Source organism: Peromyscus maniculatus, chromosome 8 (genome assembly GCF_049852395.1).
Source record: "Peromyscus maniculatus bairdii isolate BWxNUB_F1_BW_parent chromosome 8, HU_Pman_BW_mat_3.1, whole genome shotgun sequence".
Lineage (NCBI taxonomy): Eukaryota > Metazoa > Chordata > Mammalia > Rodentia > Cricetidae > Peromyscus > Peromyscus maniculatus.
The window spans coordinates 97,893,085-97,905,355 of NC_134859.1; positions in this window are offsets into that span (position 1 = coordinate 97,893,085).

A 12,271-nucleotide genomic window follows, 5' to 3' on the forward strand; every position below is an offset into this window, starting at 1 on the left:
CTGTGAGATAGTAGTGTCTTCTACATATGGCGGGGAAGCTACAACCACAAAATCAAAACAAGATGGCTGCCTGAACAAGACTAACACAGTGACAACACCAGTTGACATGCCAACATGTATGGGAGAACTAGCACGAGACTCCATACCTGGAAACAGAGCTACAGGCAAAATCAGTGGCTGCAGAGACAGGAACTCTGATAAGTTATACAATCTTGAGTTGTCAGCCCTAAATGCAAATACATACAAACAGCACCAAATGGTCTCAGCAAGATATAGATATATATATGTATACATATATATTTGAAGTATATGTATACATTTACTTGAAATATATATACATATGAATTTATATTTGTATTATATTAAAATCATATTATATATAATTATATATAAATAAATACACGTATTTACTTGAAGAAGAGGTAATGAATTTGGCTAGAAATATTGAAACACAGGAGGAGTTGGAGAAGGAGAGGAAAGGGTGGAGATAATATAAATACAGTACTCATGTATGAAATTCTCGAAAGACTTCAAAATTTAAATAAAAGAATAAACAAATGCCCTCACCCTTCCACTCCCCCAAATAAACAAAACAACACAGTCAACCTTTGCCATCATTTCTGCCACAAAGAAAAATTTTTGTGAAGCTTTTTAAGGACTAGAGGTTTAATGGTGAAATTGACTGAGATATTCATAGGATCTTTATCGGTTTAGAATGGGCAAGGGGATACCCTAAATAATTAGTTGATTCATGATGTGTTGTGCAGAAGCCTGGGTGTAACAGGAATCTTAAAAGTTGTTGTGAATAAAAACAAACCTGGAGCCAGGTATTGGGGTGAACGCTGAAAGATCAGAGAAACAGAACAAGCCACAGCTAACCTCATCTCGCCAGTTTTTCAGTTGATCTTGTTTCCTCAAACTGGAAGCCTCTGTGTCCTCATCCGAATGGATCTCAGCTGAATTGCTGCTAAGAGCCTAAAAGCTTAACAAAAGTTAGTTCTTGGTCCTCACGCCTTACATACCTTTCTGCTTCCTGTCATCACTTTCTGAGATTAAAGGTGTGTGTCACCATGCCTGGCGGTTTCCATTGTGGTCTTGATCTCACAGAGATCTGAATGGATCTCTGCCTCCCAAGTGATAGGATTAAAGGTGTGTGTGCCACCATTTTCTGGCCTCTGTATCTACTGGCTGTTCTGTTCTCTGACCCCAGATAAGTTTATTAGGGTGCACAATATATTGGGGGACACAATATCACCACACTCAGGTACATATTCAATTCTACTCCCTTTTAGATAGTAATTTTGATAGAAGATTGCAGGGTTTTTACTAAACAAAAGCTAGGAGAGAGCTTCTGACAACAGCTCTTTTCCCTTAGGAAACATTAGTTCTTCCTTGCCTTAGTTTCCCAGCCTTGTTTACATTTAGTAGACCCATTGACTAGTTCTGAGAACTGGGATATGATTGGAGGTGAGGCTTATTGATTTCATGTCTGTCTGGAAATGACCTAGAAGGACCACTCAGCTCTTTCTGCCGGCCTGTGTTGCAGAAGCCCAGGCAGGGATTGAGGCTGTAGCTTTTAGTAGAGTGCATCCTTAGTGTACATTAAGCCCTGGGTCCAGCACACTTGTAATCCCAGAACTCACGAGAAAGATACAGGAGGGTCAGAAGTTCAAGGTCATCCTCAGCTATATGAAGAACTTAAGGCTATCTTGGGATATGTAGAAAAAGGAAAAGAAGAAAGAAGTCTTGGCAGCCAAGACAGTGAAATTCTGGTTTCATAAGATGAAGGAACAATGTAGAGATTTTTCCTACAGAAAACTTCTCATTGTGCTCTTCATGAATTAGACATTAACCTTGGCTATGTACATCCATCTATATCATGGCTTTCTTTGGGTTACCTTACCCAAGTGTAATAAGTTATTATTCATTGTTGACTTTTATTTAAATGCCAAGATCATCATCCAAATTTTGACCATGGTTCTAAGCACTGCTTTGGAAACAACCATCTGAGAAAGATTTTTATTCTTATAAAATCATTCATTTCCCAGTTATCTATCTATCTATCTATCTATCTATCTATCTATCTATCTATCTATCCATCCATCCATCTAATTGTCTATCTATCTATCATCTATCCAATCATCAATCAATCATCATCTATCATCTATCAATTGTCTATTCATCTATCAATTATCTATCTGTCCATCAATTATCTATCTGTCAATTATCTATCATCTATCTATCTATCTATCTATCTATCTATCTATCTATCTATCATCTATCAATTATCTATCTACCTACCTACCTACCTACCTACCTACCTAGTAAAGCTTTGGTTTCAATGGTTGGCAGTTCTTTGTGTTTATTCCTACAGTTTGAAAGGCCTAGACTGCCCTAAGGCCATGAGTGAAAAGGAGAAATTGTAGATGCAATTTCCTTGCAGAGTTACACAATTCGTAGTAGTTGGGAACATGTATAAAAATAAAGTTTTGGTTCTAGGGCATATTTAAATTGTTTGCCGATGAGAAAGTAGAAATCAATTTTGCATAAGTCGGTTTGTGCAAGGTGGCTAGCCCAGAGGTGATCGTCCCATTTTCTCCTTCAGCCGTTATTTTTGTCCTGTTACTTCAGCCTGCCTCACTTTTCACACTCCTCTTGTGTTCAAGGCAAGCGGGTTTCTTCCACAGTTCATTTCCTCAGCTTTTCAAAGTGTGGTTTTCCTGGGTACCATACCTTCAGTAAACACCTAATGAACTAATTGCCAGATGAACAGCTTTGCTAATCATACTGTCCCTAAGAAGTTTCTGCATGTCTGGCAGTAGAGCTAATCATGGGTATATCCCAAGTAATTACCACAACTCAGGGATATTTGTTCCTTTGACTTGTAAAGTCCTTTTTGGGGGTAATTTTGTCAGACTTAAAGAAAAATAAAGCAGTAATATCCTTCAGGGTTATTAGAATTTTACAAGCATTTATTTATCATCACTTTCTCTGGAATCTTTGGAAGTTGCAAATACATTTTTTTTGTCCCCAAATGCTTTTGTACATATTTTCTAAAAAAATTGTAGTGCAGTTAACAAATTTGGTAATTAACATTCATTTAATAATAGCATTTAGTCCAGTGGTTGGCAAATATATGTGGCTTATCATCTGTGTTTGCAAATAAAGGTTTATTGAAGGAAAGCTATGCTGTATTTATGACTGTTTGTCTATGACTGCTTCTTACCTGTTTGTAAATAAAGTTTAAAATAGTACACAGCCATATGCATTTATTTACAGGTTATCTATGATGGTCTTTTTTGATAATAGCAGAATTAAATGGCTTTGACCAACATTTTTTGGCCTGCAGAGCTGAAGAGATTTACTATCTGATCTAGAGAAAACGTTCTCAGTCCCTGATCTATTCAGTAGATCTTATAATTTTTTTCATTTTTATTATTAATATAAATATTATAAATATAAAATATTATTCATTATTTTTCTCAATAATATCATCTATTGCAAAAGAGAAAAATAAATTCTAGCTTGGCACCCTACCTATATCACACATTATACTTGTCATGTCTCTTTATTATGCCATAAAATAATTCTTCAGCTGTTTTTATTGCTCATTACGTTGACACTTTGGATACATGCAGATAATTTATTTTACACATTCTATCTCAGCTCAGGTTGTATTATATTTGGATTTACACGTGCATTTTAGGCATATGGTGTGTACATCCTACCAAGAGGCATATCTCTTTGTTTCATTATCAATTATGTTAGTTTTCATGTTTGCTTAGGGTGGCATATAATGTTTTTTTTTCCTCACTGTAAATTGCTGTATTTCTCCCTCTCTAAATAAGTATCATGTAGGAAAATTGCTTTGAGTTAATGTGATTATTCTTTTGTTTCTCATCAAATTTTCCACAGTGGTTTTAGCATCATTGTAATCCACTTTCATAAACATTATTATTGTGGTGGGTGCCAAAGTGAATTTTAAGACTCTTTTATTCTCTGGATTTATCAATTACAATACTTGTGTGTGTGTGTGTGTGTGTGTGTGTGTGTGTGTGTGTCTTTCTGTATGAATGTGTCTCTATGTGTGTCTCTCTGTGTTTGTGTCTGTGTATGTATGTGAACACGTTCATGTGTGTGTTTCTCTGTGTGGAAGCCAGAGGTCAAAGTCTACTGTCCTTCTCCATCACACTCTACTTAATATTTTGAGACAGGGTCTCTTACTGAACCTGGAGCTGCCGATTTAGTGGACTGGCTGGCCAGCAAATCCTAAACACCCTCCTAAGTCCACTTCCACCGAGCTGCGATTGCTGGTATGTACTGCTGTGCTTGACATTTTGGTGTGGATTCTATCAGATCAAGCTCCGACCCTCATGCCCGTCTAGTAAGCACTTTATTTACTTCACCATCTCCCCAGTAGTAGTTACAATTTTTTAATGATCTCTCTCCCTCTCTCTCCCATTCTTTTTAAAAATTAAAGTTTTAATTTTACTTTGTGGATTATACAGTGTAATTTTGATGTCTTAAAAGCTTCAGACTAACTCTTGCTTGTGTGTGTGTGTAGGGTGTGTGCGGCTTGTGTGTATATGTGTACATACTTGTGTGTGTAACTTTCAACTTGAACTTTAATGAGCAATACAATGACTTCTTAGGACTGTCTTGAAACTCTGGGGACAGGCTGTTTACTTAATATTTCTGTATAGCTTTTAATACTGTGCCTACAGATTTTAGGTACTCAAATAATTCTTGAATTCACCCCCAAGTCAAAAGAATAAATCTGTAAATATGGAATAGTGAGACTTACTTGTCTTTCAATAAATTAATTTTTTCTCGACTACTTTTGAGATTCTGAAATGTCTTTATTTAAAGCACCATTCTCCTTAGACATGTTTCAGTTCCAGCTTAGCAGGAAGGGATCCAAATTCCCTTTTAATCTAGAAATTTCTTCTTAATTTTTTTTCCTAGTACTGAAAAGTAAATCACCCTTGGGGATTTCGGAAAGATTTTAACAGGAGTCTAGGAAATCCAATTCAGTTTAAAATCAATTCTTTGTGTTTTCTGAAAATCTGTTTTCTGAAATCTATAAAAAAAAACTACTCCCCAAAATAATTCCAGGAAGCTGAATCTCTTCATTGAGCACTGTTCTACCTGGTTTTCCCCTCTAGTTTGTCAAAGAGGGAAGAAATACTGCTCACACTTTGCACTTGGCTCTCATGATAACTGAGATTGGTTCCCGCACTCCATGAACTTGCTGGGGGGGAAGGGGTCTGCTTGGGAACTTTGGTGCTGTTGCTGCATAACCCCTGTGGCCGGAAGGAAGTCATGAGTAGCGAAGAGGAAGTAGCTAAGCCTGGCTTAGAGGAAGTGTAACTGGTGAGATTTTCCCAGTTCTTAAGTCAAGTCCTTGCTTTACCGTTAATAACTAATAACTCAGAGGATACAGCCTTGGTAATGCAATGCGTTTCCTTAGGTACTTGGCCTCTGAGGGAGGCTGCTTTTTTTTTTTGTTAGCAGGCATCAAAGACAGAAATTCAGCAGGGCTTCCCGCTTACCTCCACTGCTGTGAGCTCTGCCCACCTACTGACCTCCCCAGCCTGGGAGTGAACTGGGCAGAGCTGGGTCTTCTTTTAGGCTGTGTGTCATGGCAGCACTGAGCCAGGGAGTGTAGGTGCATAATTAAGCATCCTCATGCTCTGATTACCTAATCAGTTGTCATTGAATCTTGGAACAAAATGGTCCCCTGTGTCTGTTTGGGGCATTGAGTAATTATTGGAGGAGGTGACAATATTTTCTTTTAGAATATGAATCAAAAGTAATTTACTCTGGATATCGAAGTATGCTATTTTGGGGGAGCAACATGACCATCAGATGCACAAAGCAATTTAGAAGTCACTGGATGGAGTGTCATTGTTTACTGCTCTGAGAATCGTGTTAATTGATTTCTGCAACCTGTGACTGGGAATTCCTTTTCCCATCTCAGGTGCCCAGCTTATGCTACTTTTTTCCCTCCCATTTCTCTTTCAGCAACAGCTCTGTTTCTATTCTGTGTCCAGCGAGTGGCCCATCACTCAAATGGCATTACCGACCAGGATCAACCTTGGTACGCCTGGAAACGGTGACCCCGTGGAAGATAACCTTTGACAGGCGCTCTCCTGTTCTCCAGCATCCAGTTTCACATGGAGGCTGCAGGAAGCTGCTTCCCGCAGGCTGAACCTTGAGGAGAAGCTGATAACACGAGGACAAGCACCTGGTAGTGGCAGCACTTCGTCCAGGATGAAAACAGGATCTAAAATATAAACAACATCCTCCCGCCAGAAGCCAGTGCTCAGCTCCCTCCCAAGTGTGTTTGACTCTGTTCTCCCAAGAGTCTCATGAGAACCTTTACTGAGGCAGGAAGGTAGGTCAAGACGAGAAGCAGAGTTTCAAGGTTTCCGGTGGAAATCATCAAAAAGTTTTTTTTTTTTAATTGTTATTGTTGTTGATGATCTTTTAAGTTCAGGAGTATGACCAATAATCGTAGTTACAGCAATGAACTTGTTTTTAGATGAAAAAATTTAGATCCCTCAAGTCTGACACCATTTCAAAGGAAATGATGCAAATGGATCAAAGCAAAAAAAGAAAGGTTTTCTGCTGATCTCATCTTTCCCAGAGCATCTCTTCTGAAATGGGTGTTATTTAGTAACAGCAAAATATGACATTTATTGTGTTCATTGTTATTGGCAACTTAACCAGTGTGTTTCTGCTCATCCTCTAAAGTGGCAAAGTTGTATAGAGAGAGGTGAGAGTTCTCTCTCAATGTCTTCAGTCAGTATGTAATGTACCCAGGACTAGACTCCAACCAGGGTTCCCAAGAGCTGCAGCACTCACTCAAGGCACTAAGCCTACCCTGGCTATTCTTACTCTAAAAAGTTTATTTTTTTATTTGTGTGTATGAATGTGTCTGCATGTGTGTGTGTTCTCAGAGTCCAGAAGAGGTTGTTGGATCCCCTGGAGCTGGAATTATTGTGAGCTACCTGTTGTGGGTGCTGGGAAGGGAACTTGTTCTTTGGAAGAGCGGCCAGTGCTCTTAACCACTCAACCTTTTTTTTTTTTTTTCGTTTCCCAATTCTTGCCTTTAGATAGATATTGAATTATGCCCACTCTCTTCTTTAACGATCTTATGATAGGGAAATAAAAAGTCATGATCCATATATTAATTTTATATATTAAGATTATCAATGTCTCTTCCGTTGAAGAATCACAATGCAAACAGAATTTCTTGCCCAAAGCCCCATGTTCTTATTTCCTACATCATTCAGTCATTCAGTGAAGGACAGATCTATCTTGCTTTGTTGAAAATGCACTTGCCTACTGGGACTAATTTGAAAAGTTTCTCTTTTAACCCATTTCTCATTTCACAAGGCAGAGAGAAAAAATGAGAGAGAGCAAGAGAGAAAGCGAGTGAGCAAGTGAGAGGGTTAGTTATCCCATGGTATTATTTTATCCATCCATATAGCAAATATTTATTAACTGTGTTTTATGAATAGGCTTCATTCCAGGAACAAACGCAAACGGGGGAAGATTGGAAAAAAACCCTCTTCTCTACAGGATCATTTTCTCTAGAGTGGTATCAAGTAATTCATATGTTCTATTGTCAATACTTACAGACTGAAAAAAAAGATAAGATGATAATAAAAATATGAACAGTTAAAATTTAATGGGTGGTGTGCAGAGTACTTTACGAGTATTGACTCCTTAATATACTAAAAACATTTAAGTTTTAAGCTACAAAAAAAAATGAATCATGGTTATCTCTTTTGGCACTGTTGGCCTGTGAGGTCCCACGGGTCTAAAAAGATATCAAAGACTATTGTCATAATAAACCTGTGAGATGCAGCAAAATGCAATTATTCTCTCATTTTAACAAGGAAGAAATAGAGAAACCCAATGTACAGAATGATTTCATGAACAGTAACAGTGTGGGTGCTGGGATTTCAAGCCAAGGCCTTTTTACCCCGAGTGGATGTTGACACAATATGATCAACTCTCACTGGCTTAGTAATGTTTTCGACATCACCATTAGATCACAGTAGCATGCAGCCCTGGGAATGCTTCCCAAGTGCCAAGGGAAGGCCTAGAGGAAGAGCATCCTTTCATAATTAACCCCCATGACAATGAAACATGCATCTTTTTCCTTACTAGCAGAAGCAACCTTAAGTACCAATTTCCAGTGAGTGCCACAGAGATTGACATTGATGACTGGTGTCACCACACAGTTTCATTAACTTGCCAAGTTTGACTTCCCCCGAGGCAGGCCAGTATGATGACTCTATCTACAAAAGGCCTCTTGTGACTTTCCTGTGGACTGTGATTGATCTGCACAAAGAGTTAAGGAATCTTAGCTGCCTGCAGGAAATCTGCCGCTGAATCCAGGACCTGGCAGAGGAAACATTAAGTATATCATGGAAGAAGAGGAAAGCAAAGTGCTAAAGCTGTTACTCTCAACAGAGGATATTGGAGCATCCTGTAAAAAACTTCCTGTTTAGCCAGCAGACCAGAAAACAAGATGAAAAAACACCTCACTTCAATGACTATTGTGTCAATATATTTTTATACCGTCATTATCTTGGGCAGGACTTACTCACAAGAACTAGATTCCCAGGGTGAGGAGTTCATAGCTGAATCACAGCTTCCCGCCTTCCTTGTTTTGGCTGCTGCATCATATCCTGGTATCCCCCTGTGTCAGGCTATCCCTGGGTTTGCACTATAATCTAGCCTCCTCCCCCCACTGTACTACTCTTCCTTCAGCTTTCATTGAACAAATCATCAGATGGAGTCCGATAGTGCATCTTAGATGTTTTGACTCTTCTGCCCCTTCCAGGGTTGGGTTATAGTACACAGTCATGCAACAGAGAAAACAAAACACTCATGGATAGGCGACATTCACTGTGGCCTGTATGGTTCTTTACCAGGGAAATCCAAGTGGTGCAGTTAGATGAAGTGCAAGGTGGAAAATGACACTCTTAAATGCCTTTATTATGAATTTAGGGATTAAAAACCTTCAGATATTTCATCAAACATATTTCAGGTGGTGTTGTGATATGATGTGCATAATGCTGACACAAGACTTACTCAGAGGGGAAAACATCTCTTTCTTTTTTAAATTAATCCTTATTCAACAATACCAACGTGTGTGTGTGTGTGTGTGTGTGTGTGTGTGTGTGTGTGTGTGTGTGATAAAGTAGAAATGTTTTATATAGGACTCCCTTTGTTGCTGTTGGCTGCGTCCAGAGCATGTATTAAACATAGTGAATGGTTGTTTGGCTTTTGTAATAGGATCTCACTCTGTAGCCCTGATTGGCCATGAACTCACAGAGATCTGCCTGCCTCTGCCTTCCAAATTCTGGGATTGAAGGTGTGCACTATCCTGACTGGTTGATTCACTATTGGGCTGATTTTGTGGTTATGAATTCTTTCAGCCTGTTGTATTATGGAAAAATTTTCTTTCTCTGTCCATTATGGTACTATTGGGTACAGTTGTCTAGGTTGCCATCTATGGTCTTTTAGAACTTGAGGGACATTGATCCAGGCTCTTCAAAGCTTCCATTGAGAAATCAGATCTTCCTATGATGAGGTTTTTCTCATATATGACTTGTAGCTTTTCTATTGCGGTTTTCAGTACACTTTCTTTGTTCTTTATGTTTAGTGTTTTAGGTATAAGATGCCGTGAGGAGTTTCTTTTCTGGTCCTGTCTATTTGGTGCTCCATGAGCTTCTCCTATCTATGAGGGTTTATCTTTCCTTAATTTTTTTTTGAGGAGTGAGGTGGGGTTCTTCTATGATCCCATTGAAGATCTGGTCTATGTCACTGGCCTGGAATTCTTTTCTTCATGTGATATGAAGACTTGTTCTTTTCACGATGACCCACAGTTCCTGCATGTTCCTTATGTGTGTTTTTCATGTCTGTTTGAGTGTTCTAATTCCTTTGCTTCACCTTTCAGTCCTAATATTCCACCCTTAACTTAATCCCTTCTACTTTAAAGGCCTTCCCCTGAGTTTTCTAGTTGGTTTATTGATTTTTTTCAATTTTATATTTATTCAGCTTAAGTTTTTCTTAATCAGTATTTCTATTTTTAAAAATTAAATTCAGTTTTCAAACCCTGAATTAATTTAATTTAGCCATATGCCTATGTTTTCTTGGGCATCACTCAGGCATTTGTCATTATTCTTTTTATGTTTAATGGATTTTTTTATGCCTTCTTTAAACTCCTTGAATTCTTCAACAAATTTTATGATTCTTTTAAATTTCACTTCCTGGTGCTAAAATATGTAACTTCCTCTGGAGAACATTTCTATAACATTACTGGATTGGGAGGGTAGATGTACTGTGTAGGCTTTTCATATTGTTTGTGTTTTTGTGATGCGACCTGGATATGCAGACCTCTTTATGGCTTGTGTGTCTGATGTGAGATTCTAGGTTGCCTCTGTTCAGTAGAAACTTGGTTTTGTTGTGGTTGTTGCCCAAGCTTGATTGGTTTTAGATCAGGTATGAGGAACTGGTACATCAATCCTTTAGATATTCAGAGTTGATTTTTCATTGGAGGAACAAGGATGATTCCAGTTCAGTGGTAAGTAAGAGAACATACAAATGGGACAAATATTTGGATCTGCTTGGGCTGGTATGCAAGCTATACCACCACTGCTGTGCCTGGGAGTGTGAGGATGGACTGGGTGGGTCAGGATCTTAGGCACTCACCAGCCTGGGCTACTGTATAAGCTGTGTGAGGAGGTTAGGCCAGAGGGTTGGGATGATGAGAGTGGATGAGGTTCAGGGACTCACTGGGCTTGGCTGGTGCATGCAAGTGTAACCTGGACTAAACTCATAGGCTGAATATGGTGCTGGGCTCCAGGATGACTCACCAGAGCATATCAGTATACAATATATATGACCTGGCTAAGTCTAGTGGTTAGATATGACTTGGACAGGCTGTGGTCAGGTGGGCTCACCAGACTGGGGCCAACACTAGAGGTTGTGAATGGTGTGGCTTGGTTAGAGTTAGGCAGAGTCACCCTACTAGACTGAGATATAGGATATGTTACTGGGGCCAAGCTTGGGGATTGTTGGCAGCAGAGGTGCACTACAGTTTTCCAAATACACAGTACTCGTGAATTGCAGGAAAATGAGATATATCTGCATTTTCCTGACTTAAATGAAAGGGTATTCCAGAAAACACAAGTTGTCTGTTTTCTGTATCCTTTATTTTGTTTGGATTCAAATGCCTATTGGCTTTCAAATGTATCAAATCATGGACTCAGTCAGTTGTTCCTGATGAAGAGTGAGGCCAGCCCAGTGTGTTATTGACTTTTTCTACTTAATGAGACAACATACAAGACAGCAATGATTCAACGAAGACATTTATTTTGTGTTACAGATTAGAGAATGTTAGATCAGGGTATATGGTACTTCAAGTTACTCCTTATTGTATAAAAACAATGTTTTCTCAGATTGTATACTGTCTTGGGAGCCTCCATTTTACAAGCAGCTTTTGACTAAATTTTGAGGTAGAAGAGTAACTGTAGCCCCTTGGTGGACCTAGAAACTACACCATTTGTTGGGTACCACCCACCTAACCCAGTGATAAATGACTTCTTGCTGGGAGTAGAAGAGAGTGACTCTATAAATTTATTGGGGGCAAATTGAGTCTGTAGGGGCACATGGTCATGTTAAAATTATATCAATGAAACAAAGCCCAAGAACTTATAACTTATGAGACACACCAAACTAAGGAAAGGGTGTAACTTGCTTACTTGGACATCATAAAGTGACTGACACTTAACACTGTGAAGGCATGGTCCCACAGCAACCTGTCATCTGATATCTGGTGTGCATATCAAGGACTGAAAAGTAGAGGATGTGTGACTGTTCCTGATGTCACCTGCTGTTGATGTGGCCTGCCCACGTACCACCTTGTGGATACCTGTTTGCCTCGATGGGTGTGGAATGTAACCCAGGGTTTCCTAATCTCAGACTCTGGTTGAAGGTCTTTCACTTCACAGCTGGGTTCACATTTTGTGGCCAAACCGCAAATTAAATTGGCAAAAGATAGACTAGAAGAGGAAAATCATATAGATTTTATTTGATGTTAAGATTTTTTTTACATGTACCAGAGATTCACAGAAAAGAAGTACAAAATATAGAGAAGTAGTTAGATGTTGGGACTTATGTACCATTTTAATAAAGGTCTATAAATGGTGGAGAAATGGAAGGAAGTTTCGACTTTTAGGGTGAAAGA